The sequence below is a fragment of the Mus musculus genome, chromosome 13 (genome assembly GCF_000001635.26).
Source record: "Mus musculus strain C57BL/6J chromosome 13, GRCm38.p6 C57BL/6J".
NCBI lineage: Eukaryota > Metazoa > Chordata > Mammalia > Rodentia > Muridae > Mus > Mus musculus.
This window is the reverse complement of record NC_000079.6, coordinates 81,818,574-81,833,703: the sequence shown is the minus strand read 5'-3', so window position 1 is coordinate 81,833,703 and position 15,130 is coordinate 81,818,574. Positions and strand designations below refer to the sequence as shown.

Genomic DNA, 15,130 nt, shown 5'->3' with positions numbered 1-15,130 from the left:
GCTACTAAAAACAATGACTTCACAAAATTTACAGGCATATGGATGGATCAAGAAAATATCATCCTGAGTGAGGTAACTCAGTCACAAAAGAACACACATGGTATGTGCTTAAATACCCTCAACCTAGCTGCCTGGAAGGGAGTCTTCCACTAGCAGCCTTCAGATGATATAGAACTCTCAGTTTCTCCTGCACCATGGCTGCCTGAATGTTACCATGCTTTCACCTTGATGATTAATCTCTGAACCTGTAAGCCAGCCCCAATTAAATGTTGAGCTATATAAGAAAAAAAAAAAAAAAAAAGAACACACATGATATGTACTCACTGATAAGAGAATATTAGGCAAAGAGCATGGGCTACCCATAATACAACTCATGGATCACATGAAGCTCAAGAGGAAAAAAGACCAAAGAGTGGATGCTTCTTCAGCCCTACTTAGAAGGGGGAACAATATAATCAAGAGAAGTAGAGGGTGGGAGGGACTTGGGAGGAAGAGAGAAGGGGTAGAGGAAAAAAGAGGGGCAGAATCAGGTATGGGAGAGGATTGAGGAGATGTACAGAGGTCAGGAAATTGAACAGAGATGTGTAGCAATGGGGACTGGGGAACTGGGGTAGCCAGAAGTCCCAGATGCCAGGAAAACAAAAGGCTGTCAGGACACAACGGAGATGACATTAGCTGAAATACCCCACAAAGGGGAGGGAGAACGTGTTGAGACCATATCCAGAGGTTAGGCATGGCCCCCAGTTGAAGAATGGGGCCGTCCACCAATCTCCCAAATTTTAACCCAGAATTGCTCCTGTCTAAAGGAAATACAAGAACAATGAGTAGAACAGAGATGAAGGAAAGGCCATCCAGAGACTGCCCCACCTGGGAATCCATCCCACATGCAGACACCAAACCCAGATTGCTGATGCCAAGAAGCGCTTGCTGACAGGAGCCTGATACAGCTGTCTCCTGTGAGGCTCTGTCAGGTCCTGACCAATAGAGATGCAGATGCTCACAGCCAACCATCAGACTGAGCACAGGGACCCCAGTGGAGGAGTTAGGGGAAGGACTGAAGGAGCTGAAGGGACCTTTTCTGGTATCAATGGGAGGGGAGGCCCTTGGTCCTGTGAAGGCTTGATGCCCCAGTGTAGAGGAATGCTATGGTGGTGAGGTGGGACTGGGTGGGTGGTTGGGGGAGCACCCTCATAAAAGCAGGGTAAGGGGGGTGGGGGAACTGGATAGGGAGTTTGCAGAGGGGAAACCGGGAAAAGGGATAACATTTGAAATGTAAACAAATAAAATATCCAATTCAAAAAAATAAGTTAAGTATACAACCCCCCCCCAAAAAAAGAAAAAAGAAAAACAGATGAGAAGTTGAACTGGTAAGGAGATTATGGGGAGATGGTGATCGCAGGTGCATGTTTTGAACGCCCGTCCCCACTGCCAAGTTCCAACCTTAAAAAAAGAAGAAGAAAGAAAGTTATATAAGTAAACTGGAAAACACACAGACAAGATCTAATTAATTAAATGACTGAGGTCCCATTTTATATAAACAGACAACGTTTCTTCAGCTCCAAGACTGTGTGGAATCCGTACTTGTGTATGCAGAAGGGTGAATGTGGCCTGTGAATCTGAGGCAAGCACAAGGCTTCCCAGTGTAAAGCAAGCACTCCTTTGAAACACTTTGCAGACCTACTTCAGAGCACAAAAGATGAGTGAAGCATGCTCACAGCCAGCTTGCAGACTGTCACAGAGCACTGTGCAGAGTAAGTCAGAAAATGATAGCACTCCATCGAATGGGAGCACTGTAAAAATTAGTAAGAAAAATAAAAGTGTGTGTGTATGTGTGTGTGTGTGTGTGTGCGCGTGTGCGTGCACACGCAACCTTGTGTACATCTGTCTATAGATATCCTTATATAATCTTTTACTTAAGCAATTACTTTCATAGTGTTTGTCACAAACCAGTGACTCTAGAAAAATCACTATATTGCAACTTTAAAATTGGCACATGAAGCTGGCCTTTCAAAACTCAAGTGTTTCAGCTAAACTCTCAAATGCCCTTGTACATCAGGAATATTTGTCTCATCTTGGGAATATCAAAATTGCTGTTTTCCCCCTCAAAATGCATTAGAAGACCCTCCAGACTACATTGATATGGTGCCCCGAGGATGTCACTATATATAATGTGAAACATCTCATGCACAATTCTGGTTCCAGGCAATTGTGCTCAAGGCAGAACAGAGTGGTCTGTCCCCAGTGAGTTCCTTGGGTGGCCCCCTACAATGCAAATTGAACTGCCCTCAAGGTACCCCATAAATTAATTATAAAAATCTAAAATAAATAACACAACATAACAAAAAAGTTTGTCTTATTAAACTAAAATCTATTCCCCTCACTCAGTGTAACTTTTAAGTAGAGCAGAGCAAGAATTGCCAGAAGAAACAGGGAGATGGCTCACCTGGTAAAGGAACTTGCCACCAAGCCCGTGACAGGAGTTCTATCCCTGGACCCCACATGCCGGAAAGGGAGAACCCCTTCTGTGAGTTGTCCCCTGACTTCCACCTGCACATAGCTGTCCACATGCATACATGTGCATGCACACTAAATGCTCTTTAAGAGGAAAAGAAACGATGGAAAAGGTGGGGTCTAGCACCCTGTAAAACACATTGTTGTAAAGCTCTCTGACTGACAATTGCTATTTTTAAGGAGGTGAAGTGATTATGGCTAAATGTGTTTGGCAGTTGTTACGTGGCTCTTTGACAACGAGCATTGACAATTTGAACAGCTTAATGTCTGCTGTTTGTCTTAACGAGTTTCTTATCACCTACTTTGGGTTTGGGTTCTAGACTTGGATTTTACTGAATAAAGTTGGCTCTTGTCCCAGTTTAGGAATCGCAGTTTCTGAAGCTTACACTTGAATACTGGGTTTGGGTTCTAGACTTGGATTTCACTGAGCAAAGTTGGCTCTTGTCCCAGCTTAGGAGTCACAGTAACACAGTAATCACACAAAGGAATCGCACCAAGATCCACTTATTTTGTGACAAACACCATGAAAGTAATTGCTTAAGTAAAAGATGATGTGAGAATGTTAATAGACAGATTTAGGCAAGGTTACACATACACATTCATATTCTTTTATTTTTGTTACTAAACTTTAAAGTACTGCCAGAAATGTTCTGGCAAAGGTACCAAACAAATTCAGTCATGTACCACCTAGAGATGGTTTGGTCAGATGGGGTGCATACACCATTACAATTCTACAAGAGGACTGTGTCTGGATGCAGAAGCCATTTTTGTTTGTGGGGGACGTTCAGATGTCAGCAGAGCAAGAAGAACAATGGAATAGTGTAAGGAGGGTTTCTCAGGCACATCCTGTTATTAGGGTACACATGATTACAGTTTCATGAGAATCTCAGATCATTGTGTTCATATATTCCACAGCACAGAAGCGTGATCCCCAAGAGAAGCAATGTGATCTCCACCATTCGCCCGGCTTACTACCTGACCATAGGGCAGGAAACCCAAACTGGTCTCTCTAAATAGCAAAGGCAGATGCTGACTGAAGAAGATCAAAAAGGCTAGGATTTATGGACAAGGTATCAAAGAGAAGGTGTTACACAGAAATTCCCAGGGATCTGTGAGTGTTCGCTCAGATCGGTGCAGGTATGTACAAGTGCACACAAAAGAACAGAGCAACTCTGAGCAGAAAAGAGAAAGCCACATCATCCCACAGCTCCTACAGGGCTGCAGTCGGAATAAGAAAAGATCTGGTGATAAGTGAGAATTAAGACGCCTCTAGGATGCCAGGCATTGGAAGTGCACGCCTTTAATCCCAGCACTTGGAAGGCAGAGGCAAGCGGGTTTCTGAGTTCGCGGGCAGCCTGGTCTACAGAGTGAGTTCCAGGATAGCCAGGGATACACAGAGAAACCCTGTCTCGGGGGCGGGGAAGGCCTCTAGGCAAGAACTTCCTTGATGCCGCTCTGCCCAGCAATATTGACGGTAAGCTTCAGAAATTGTGATTCCTAAGCTGGAACAAGAGCCAACTTTACTCAAAGAAATCCAAGTCTAGAACCCCTTCAATGTCTTCAGTTTTGGGCGAAATAAAAATATGCAGAGGACAGAGATGAAGGACGGACCAGTGTGGATGCAGTGAAGAGAGAAGCAGGCGCGTGTGCTTAGGTTCGAACAGACATTTTATCCTGAAATCTACCAGACAGGCCTAAAAGCAGAGTAAACACCTCACACAAAAATTAATGAGTTAAAAACATGTGTACTGATGACCACCCAGGTAAGGGCAGGGAAAGCCCATAATGCCCCTGAGACACTGTCAAATAGTCCATCAGTGGGTGTGGTCCTGATCTGTACAGGAAAAGAAAAGATACTGGAAAACAGTGCCTTGATAGTTTCTAAATGTGACAATTTGTTGTTTGCTTGCTTGCTTGCTTGCTTGCTTGCTTGCTTGCTTGCTTGCTTGCTTGCTTGCTTGCTTGTTTGTAATGTCTCCAAAAATAATTTCTCTCTCATGTTGGGTGAGCCTGATCTTTGATCTGGGCAGACTAAAAGCCAAAAATTCCAAGCTGGTAGTGAAAAATTCACATGGCATCTGAACATTTTACCCAGAAAAGAGAAAGGAAAAAAGAACAGATATAACAATTCTTAACTCAGAGAAGTGAATTAAGGCTGAAGTGTCATGTGGTATTTTAACCTTATTCTGAATTTTCTTGTTCTAATCAATCTAAATCAGGCCTTAATGATATTTAAATGTAGCTACTTGTAATTCCCATAATAGGCAAACAAAGGAGAGGTTAAAATAATTCTATTATTTCACAATGATGAAACAGACTGAATATTTCAATTATTCTACTTATTATAGTACACATAGAACAACACTCTGTAATCTGCTTCGATATATATAGGCTCTTTAACCACAGCACAGTGGGACTAATACAGTCACTCTGGTTGAGCTGCACTCGCTGAATCAGTGTTGGAATAAAGTACTTCACAGATTAGCTTAGTCTGCAGCGCTTAAAGGTCAGGATTTATTGTAATGTAAATCACAAAGCAATTTCATCTTGACAGAGATTACATACTGTTACAATATTTCTCGCTGAAGCTGGTGATGCGTTTGCTTTTTCTTTGCAACTGCTGTGCAAATTGGACCGTAGCCCAGAAAAGAAAAAGAGATGGCAGGCTGGTTTGGCTTTTTAGAAACAACTTAATTCTCTCCATTTTTCAAAGTTCCACAAGAGAAGAGAAAAAAAAAAAAAAAACTCTGAAAATATACATAAAATCCTCCACAAATACCTGTAAACCCTCACAGAGCCCGAGCTCTAGTGTACACAGCTACCCGTACGTGGCCGTCCCTCAAATGTTTGCATGTATTTTTAAAAAGGAAGTAATTGCTAATAACATTTCTGACTACTCATACCAAGTATCTTGATATGCTGTGTAAACCATCTCCATTCAAAGCAAACAAATACAAACAATAGGAAGAGACCATGCTTTCCACTGAAGAGACTACAAACACAAAAGAAAGAATCCAGGCTAAACAAAAAAAGGCAAGGGTTAGGGAGGGCAGTGCTGTCTCTACAGCCCAGCCAGGAAGGAAAAGTAGACACCACCCCTTCCTCTTCACATGGAAGAGCCTAGAGCAGTTATCAGGAAGAAATTTGATTTCCAGGATCCTAGACAAACTCAAAGAGTGTGAGGACTTTTTAATCTCCAGATTCTCAGATCCACCTCACCGTGGGGGTTAAGTTGGTCACTCCCTCTACAACAGGAGCTCTATCAGTGGCTGCTCATTCTTGGGACCCACTTCTGCTAGACAGGAGCGCTGCTTGTTTTCTTTCCCATAAGCCGGTTCTTACAATGAAGTTTCTTTCTAAAAGCTCAACCTCGTCTACAGCCATACCACCCTGAACACTCCCAATCTCGTCTAAAAGTTCAGCCTTCCATTGTCCACAGAAATTCATGAGCCAAAAGGACCAGAAGGCACTGGGACAAAAGGACCCAGACTGTCTTCAGTAGCTATTGAGTGTCAAGGAACCAAGCCCAACAAGCCAGGCAGATCTAAAGAGGGCTCAGCACTGCCCCAGACTCTGGGAGTCCATTGTCCCTGTATCACAAACAAACACAGGCACTGCTCACTGCATGGCGCCTTTGTGTAGGCTGAGCTCATTTGATTTGCCTAGAAAAGTTCTAGACCTATCCATTAAGAATCACCAATTACTCTCTCTCTCTCTCTCTCTCTCTCTCTCTCTCTCTCTCTCTCTCTCTCTCTCCCCCTCCCTCCCTCCCTCTCAAAAATATCCTGGTTTAGGCAAGGCCTTGAGTGGAGCGATTGGGAAGGCAACCCAGCCATAAAACCTCCAACAACCTACACTTTGTCCTGCCTTCATGATGTCATGAGAGAGACCAGAGTCCCATCCAGCAATGGGAACAGAACTCAGAAAGCTCTGTGGAGGAGAGAGAAGAGGGATTGGAGGAGCCAGAGGGATCAAGAACATGACTCACAGAATCAACTGACCAGGACTCAAGTAGGCTCATAGAGACCAGGGAACCTGTGCAGCTCTGACTTAGGTCCTCTGTGTATGTTACGGTTATATAGCTCCATGTTCTTGTGGAACTGCTAATGGTGGAAGTAGGGGCTGTCTCTGACTCTTCTTCCTGCCTTTAGGATCCTTTTCCTCCAGCTGGGTTGCCTCATCCAGCTGTGGTTGAGAACATGTGGGTGGTGTTATTGTAGCTTGTTATGTCATATTTGGCTGATGTCTCTGAAAGGCCTGATCTTTTCTGAGGGGAGGTGGAGGGCAAGTGTAAGAATCAGTAGAAAGGGGAGGTTGTGGGGAGAAACTCCCGTCTAAGTATCTGCTCCATGTCATATTTTATGGAAACTTGGGGGGAAATGGGGCTCTTGAAAGGAGAAGGATGATATTAGAGATGGAGAGAGAGTCTGATTTGTTTTGTTGTTTTGCAAGGAAGTCGAACTATGTCACTCACACTAGGCTTCAACTCTCGATCCTCTGTCTCAGCATCCAGGATGCCAGAATTTCATGCAGGAAGCATCCCAGCTGTGGAGAAACATTGAGACCCCATTCTCTTTCACTGAAAATGCTGAGAAATTGAGACAAGAAATGGGTATGTCTGAAAGTTACTGATGCCAGAAAGTTTGGGGGCCCCACATTGAATGTCATATGTTTCCAGAGAAATGGTGGGTTTTTCCCTTTGGGATTTTAGACTCTTTCATATAAGTAGACTCAGCAGGAAGCTCCAGGACAACAGGGCAAACAAGCTTCCAACCCCAGGGGCTGCTGAGAGCTGGTATATGGCAAAGAAAGAGAGTCATGTCTTCTGGGTTAGACTAGCATGCTCAGTGATGGAGGGTCACCAAGATACCGCATGGCAACACACTGCTACACAGCAGAAAGAGGGTAGTTTCAGAGAAGGAGTAAGAAAGCCCAAAGTGCCGAAGAAAACATGTTTAGACTCAGGCCAGCATCTGAAGAAAGAGATAGAAAACCATAACTTTCCTGCTTTCCCTTTCTGATTTAGGACTCAGGCAGGCAGAGTAGAAAGAGCTCAGAGAATCTCCGTAAGCAAGTGACCCAACAACAACATTTCTGAGAAAGTAAGTATATTATCTCATAATGGGATAGTCGTCCCTCCCATCTCTTCAGTACGGGATAGTCGTCCCTCCCATCTCTTCAGTGCAGCTTTAGCTGCATCACCTGCTTGAGCGGTCATCTCTTGGGCAAGTGATTGACAGGCCCAGCACGATTACATCTTTAAAGGAGGAAACAATACTACATAATGTTTCAAACTTTAGAGTATATCAGGATGTCATGTTTACACTAAGACTAGTGGTATTCAGTTCAGCAGGAACCCATCTTCCATGGCCTCTACAGATCCTGCCAAATTCCCCGTCAAGAGTGGAGATCCTGAAATAACTGAAAAGATCTGAAATTTGGAAAGACCTGTGGCAGAGTTACACTATCAAAGTCCAGATGTGCGGTTCCAAAGCTGTTCACCACCAGTCTGGGCTGCTGTCTCAGTCTTGATCTAACCAGAGATGCTCCTTGAGGCGAAGCTAAAACAAGGAATCGGAAACCAGAGTCCTCTCCCAGCGTTCCTGGCCTCCAGCAAGGTCAATTTTGGAACTGCTGCTTTGGGGGTCCCTATCCCAAGTTTTTTTTTTTTTCTATCCTGTCCTCATTATCACCACCCTCCCAGGTCATTAAAGAAAAAAAAAAAAAAAAAGACACATTTTCCACTTTGCCCTATGTTATAAATACCTCTTTGATTGCCAGAATTAGCCAACAGGCCCAGTGAATTAAATCAGTTTTTTTGTTTAACCCTGGAGATATAACCAGACTCTTCATTAAAAACTAAATGCATATCTTGGCCTTGTTTTCAGACGATGAGAAGGGAAGGATGAGAAGACACAGGCAGCGCCCCTGTGCAGCTTGGGAGACAGGAAGAGAAGGGAGGAGGACAGGGAACAAAATAGCCTGCACCCACACACACACACCCGCCTTTCCTCCTGCGCCACCTTGAGTGTTACACCAAACACGTCTGTCTACCCTCCCTGCTCACATGGGGGAGGGCTAAAAGCTTTACATTACACCACTGGTTTACACCCTGAGAAACGTCTTGTGAGCTGCAAAATACACTTCGAAGCAACTTTCTAAAAGGCACATCTATATTTACCAATGTGTTCCACATGATTAAACTGTGAAATTTGTCTCCAGTTTGGCAATACCTTAGAGAGATGTTGTGAGGTTTAGAAAGAAAATGCCTGTGAAATGCCTTACGTTCCAGGGAAGGGAAGCACCATAGACTTCCAAGGTGCTGTTATACTCCCTGAGGCTCCGTTGGTGCAATAGCAAGCAAAAGCTCGTAAGTTATGATGTCACAATGTTGTCACGCAGCATCATCCACAGTGAGACCAAGAAAAAGCTGTTTTTAAAGAGCCTCTTTTCCCTTCTTCTTCAGCTTGTTAAAGCATATGGTCTTCAAAACTAGTTCACAGTGAACTTCATCTCTGCCACTGCTGTAAATGAAGTTTCTTCTCAGGCAGATGTCAGTGCTAAAAGTTTGGTGCTCATAAATACCAAATTTACATAAAATCTATATAGCTTTTTGCAAAAGTCTTTTTGGTTGACGTAGGCTGATTGGCTGGGAATCACGGTTCACTTGCTTCTTTCTGTAGTCATAATAAATCACACTAATTGGAAAAACAATAATTTTTGATTGATCCATGGAGGCCACCCCTAAAGCCCTCTCTGACTTTAATGCCATTTGTTACACTGAAAGAAAGAAATTACAAAGTATACACAAAGAGATTATTGGGTTAGTAAGCTAGGCTGTGGCTTCAAACTATGGGTCACTACTTATTAAAAATACATAACAGAATTCAGTGAGAATTGACTGCATAGATATTTTACTCCCATAAGAACAACTTCTTGATTAAGTAAACCCATTAGCTCTTGCCAAGGTAGAAGCAGCCACCACCTTGACTAGAATTGCTGTCTCAGAAGAGGAGAAGAAATGCAAAGTATTTACATATTGGGAGTCTGGTTGAGGCTAATAAGTAGGTGGGGTCTAGTAGAAAAGAATTTGAAACCAATTTTTAAATAGTAAACAGCTATTTGATGTTGCCTTAATTGGCATAATCTGTGCCAGGCATGGTGGCATAAGCCTATAATTCAAGAACTTGGTGGTAGTAGCAATAGGATCATGACTTCAAGCCCAGCCCGGGACTTAACTGTTGAAGAAAATGTGGTGGAATATAATATTTATGTAACTTGACTTTTGGAAACTTTCTGAAATGAATAATAAAATTACTGACAACTTCTAACTTCCTGGGCAATAATTTTCAGAAATTAAGAGTTTGGAAGGACCAAGTGACACTAGTGAAGCAAGTTAAGGACTCTGTTAATGTAACTGTGAGCTGTGTGGTGGACCCGCTGTCAGCTGCAGCACAGACCCTATTGGGTACTCTTCAGGTGGAACTGGAAACGCACGGTACAGCAGGAGCCTCAGGAAAGGCTGTGTCTCTGGTGGAATGTCACTCAAAGGCACTGCTCTCCTCACCTCATTTTGCGGGCTATCTTGAGGTCACAGTCAATCCCCTGCCCCTCCTTTTACTTAATGTAGCACATCTTTATATGCATGACATTTCCCCTAGTAGGCTACATCTAAAAATGAATTCATTTGTCTATATTTAAGTAGTTAATCAAGAAGATGTATTTCTTCTAAGCAAGAGCTCATGACTTGAGATGAAATAGAAAGGCTGGACAGGTAAGTGTACCGATGTCATGGAAGTGAGAAATTCCTGAAGATAACCTTTAAGGCAGCTTCCAGTGCCTTCTCCCAAACCTTGCCACAACTCCTGAGGACCACCTGGAAATAAAAAGGTCCTTCAGAAAATCTCCTGTTTGTTTTATGAGATTGTTTCTGTCTTTAGTATCCTTTTCTTTTTTTAAAAAACAATATTTTATTAAATACATTCAAGTAAAATCGGCATTTAATGAAGCTTTAAATAGATATATTTATAAAATGTCAGCAGGTGTGGCATCTACACCTTACACCTTTAATCCCTACACTTAAAGGCAAGCAGGTCTCCATGAGTCCCAGCTTGTCCTACATAGGGAATTCTCAGAAGCAACTTGGGATACATAATGAGACCCCATCCAAAAACAAAAAAACAAAAACAAAAACAAAAAGAAAACTGTCTCTTTCCTGTCATTGCCTTATAAATCACACCCCCTTGTGGTAATAAAGGTTTATGACTTAACCCTTCATAGTTATCTGCCAGATAGTTTCTACAAACATTGTGTAGAAATTTCATTAAAAGCTAAGTAAAATAAAGAGGGTGGAAAACATGAAATTTTAAAAGTGCTTGCAGCAAGGAAAAGCAAAAAGGAATAAAATCAGCAAAATTCAAACTGATGTAAGTTAAACAAGTGGCCCTTTGCTTATGATCAGACGATGTTCTGAGACATGCATCATTTGGTGAGTGCTCTCACTGTGTGTGTTACTCATACAACCCTAGCTGCTGCAACAAACTGCAAACCAGGCTGATCTGGAATGTTCATGGCATAGCCTCTTGCTTCTGGAATGATGATGAGAGAACAATATAAACTTCAGTCAGGAACAGAAAAAACCTATGCATGCATTCAATAAACAAAGGAAGAATAGCTGTACGGAGCTGTTGAGTGTATAATACATCAATTTCCCAGGGAAAATGTTAGCAAGTAGGAGAACACTCTAGAACAATTAAAAAAAAGGACAGCAGGGCACACAGTAACTTAGCAAGGATATGCTGGGAGCACATAATGGTTTGCAATGTACTTGTGTACACTGCTAGTGCAGGAGGTTTTATTTTTACACCTGTTGTCACCTGTGAAGAATGCATTGTGCTGTATCCTTTCAGAGCAACTGTAATCTTATGAGAGCACTGTCATATATATGGCCTGCCATTGGTCAATACATCTTCGTGCATTTTGTGAGTGTAAGTTAACTTACATTTGAATTGTTTATAAGATGCTCTTATCACTGAACTCCTCACACTGAAGTACTACAGGCTTTCTACTTTACTGCCCTTGATAAAACAGATCTAATAATTTCTTTTTTTTTATTACGTATTTTCCTCAATTACATTTCCAATGCTATCCCAAAAGTCCCCCACACCCCTCCCACTCCCCTACCCACCCATTCCCATTTTTTGGCCCTGGCGTTCCTCTGTACTGGAGCATATAAAGTTTGCCTGACCAATGGGCCTCTCTTTCCATTGATGGCCGACTAGGTCATCTTTTGATACATATGCAGCTAGAGTCAAGAGCTCCGGGGTACTGGTTAGTTCATGATGTTGCTCCTCTGATAGGGTTGCAGATCTCTTTAGTTCCTTGGATACTTTCTCTAGCTCCTCCATTGGGGGCCCTGTGATCCATCCAATAGTTGACTGTGAGCATCCACTTCTGTGTTTGCTAGGCCCCGGCATAGTCTCACAAGGGACAGCTATATCACGGTCCTTGCAATAAAGGCTTGCTAGTGTATGCCATGGTGTCATCGTTTGGAGGCTAATTATGGGATGGATCCCTGGATATGGCAGTCTCTAGATGGTCCATACTTTTGTCTCAGCTCCAAACTTTGTTTCTGTAACTCCTTCCATGGGTGATTGTTTCAAATTCTAAGAAGAAGCAAAGTGTCCACACTTTGGTCTTCGTTCTTCTTGAGTTTCATGTGTTTTGCATCTTGTACCTTATATCTCGCTATACTAAGTTTCTGGGCTAATATCCACTTATCAGTGAGTACATTTCATTTGAGTTATTTTGTGATTGGGTTACCTCACTCAGGATGATGCCCTCCAGGTCCATCCATTTGCCTAGGAATTTCGAAAATTCATTCTTTTTAATAGCTGAGTAGTACTCCATTGTGTAAATGTACCACATTTTCTGTATCCATTCCTCTGTTGAGGGACATCTGGGTACTTTCCAGCTTCTGGCTATTATAAATAAGGCTGCTATGAACATAGTGGAGCATGTGTCCTTCTTACCGGTTGGGACATCTTCTGGATATATGCCCAGGAGAGGTATTGCGGGATCCTCCGGTAGTACTATGTCCAATTTTCTGAGGAACTGCCAGACTGATTTCCAGAGTGGTTGTACAAGCTTGCAAACCCACCAACAATGGAGGAGTGTTCCTCTTTATTCACATCCTCGCCAGCATCTGCTGTCACCTGAATTTTTGATCTTAGCCATTCTGACTGGTGTGAGATGGAATCTCAGGGTTGTTTTGATTTGCATTTCTCTGATGATTAAGGATGTTGAACATTTTTTCAGGTGTTTCTCAGCCTTTCGGTATTCCTTGGGTGAAAATTCTTTGTTCAGCTCTGAGCCCCATCTTTTAAGGGGGTTATTTGATTTTCTGGAGTCCATCCTCTTGAGTTCTTTATATATATTGGATATTAGTCCCCTATCTGATTTAAGATTGGTAAAGATCCTTTCCCAATCTTTTGGTGGCCTTTTTGTCTTATTGACGGTGTCTTTTGCCTTGCAGAAGCTTTGCAGTTTCATGAGGTCCCATTTGTCAATCCTCGATCTTACAGCACAAGCCATTGCTGTTCTATTCAGGAATTTTTTCCCTGTGCCCATATCATCGAGACTTTTCCCCACTTTCTCCTCTATAAGTTTCAGTGTCTCTGGTTTTATGTGAAGTTCCTTGATCCACTTAGATTTGATCTTAGTACAAGGAGAGAGGTATGGGTCGATTCGCATTCTTCTACACGATAACAACCACTTGTGCCAGCACCATTTGTTGAAAATGCTGTCTTTCTTCCACTGGATGGTTTTAGCTCCCTTGTCGAAGATCAAGTGACCATAGGTGTGTGGGTTCATTTCTGGGTCTTCAATTCTATTCCATTGGTCTACTTGTCTGTCACTATACCAGTACCATGCAGTTTTTATAACATTTGCTCTGTAGTAAAGCTTTAGGTCAGGCATGGTGATTCCACCAGGGGTACTTTTATCCTTGAGAAGAGCTTTTGCTATCCTAGGTTTTTTGTTATTCCAGATGAATTTGCAGATTGCTCTTTCTAATTCGTTGAAGAATTGAGTTGGAATTTTGATGGGGATTGCATTGAATCTGTAGATTGCTTTTGGCAAGATAGCCATTTTTACAATGTTGATCCTGCCAATCCATGAGCATGGGAGATCTTTCCATCTTCTGAGATCTTCTTTAATTTCTTTCTTCAGGGACTTGAAGTTTTTATCATACAGATCTTTGACTTCCTTAGTTAGAGTCACGCCAAGATATTTTATATTATTTGTGACTATTGAGAAGGGTGTTGTTTCCCTAATTTCTTTCTCAGCCTGTTTATTCCTTGTGTAGAGAAAGGCCATTGACTTGTTTGAGTTAATTTTATATCCAGCTACTTCACCGAAGCTGTTTATCAGGTTTAGGAGTTCTCTGGTGGAATTTTTAGGGTCACTTATATATACTATCATATCATCTGCAAAAAGTGATATTTTGACTTCTTCCTTTCCAATTTGTATCCCCTTGATCTCCTTTTGTTGTCGAATTGCTCTGGCTAGGACTTCAAGTATTATTTTGAAGAGGTAGGGAGAAAGTGGGCAGCCTTGTCTAGTCCCTGATTTTAGTGGGATTGCTTCAAGCTTCTCACCATTTACTTTGATGTTGGCTACTGATTTGCTGTAGATTGCTTTTATCATGTTTAGGTATGGGCCTTGAATTCCTGATCTTTCCAAGACTTTTATCATGAATGGGTGTTGGATCTTGTCAAATGATTTTTCCGCATCTAACGAGATGATCATGTGGTTTTTGTCTTTGAGTTTGTTTATATAATGGATTACATTGATGGATTTTCGTATATTAAACCATCCCTGCATCCCTGGAATAAAACCTACTTGGTCAGGATGGATGATTGCTTTAATGTGTTCTTGGATTCAGTTAGTGAGAATTTTATTGAGGATTTTTGCATCGATATTCATAAGGAAAATTGGTCTGAAGTTCTATATCTTTGTTGGATCTTTCTGTGGTTTAGGTATCAGAGTAATTGTGGCTTCATAGAATGAGTTGGGTAGACTTCCCTCTACTTCTATTTTGTGGAATAGTTTGTGCAGAACTGGGATTAGATCTTCTTTGAAGGTCTGGTAGAACTCTGCACTAAACCCATCTGGTCCTGGGCTTTTTTTGGCTGGGAGACTATTAATGACTGCTTCTATTTCTTTAGGGGATATGGGACTGTTTAGATCATTAACTTGATCCTGATTTAACTTTGGTACCTGGTATCTGTCTAGAAATTTGTCCATTTCGTCCAGGTTTTCCAGTTTTGTTGAGTATAGCCTTTTGTAGAAGGATCTGATGGTGTTTTGGATTTCTTCAGGATCTGTTGTTATATCTCCCTTTTCATTTCTGATTTTGTTAATTAGGATGTTGTCCCTGTGCCCTCTAGTGAGTCTAGCTAAGGGTTTATCTATCTTGTTGATTTTCTCAAAGAACCAACTCCTCGTTTGGTTAATTCTTTGAATAGTTCTTCTTGTTTCCACTTGGTTGATTTCACCCCTGAGTTTGATTATTTCCTGCCGTCTACTCCTCTTGGGTGAATTTGATTCCTTTTTTTCT

The 15,130-nt window shown here is 42.0% G+C and overlaps 1 long non-coding RNA gene across 2 annotated transcripts; it reads left to right on the top strand.

The window, feature by feature from the left end:
- The first annotated feature begins 6,485 nt into the window (after nucleotides 1-6,485).
- Gm32836 lies at nucleotides 6,486-8,337 on the top strand. Of its 2 annotated transcripts, XR_382686.2 has the most exons (4): nucleotides 6,486-6,522; nucleotides 7,018-7,123; nucleotides 7,538-7,613; nucleotides 7,891-8,218. It is a non-coding gene; the product is annotated as a predicted gene, 32836 (long non-coding RNA). The 2 variants fall into 2 exon arrangements; XR_382684.2 differs by having other exon boundaries at nucleotides 7,538-8,337.
- Nucleotides 8,338-15,130: the final 6,793 nt, after the last annotated feature.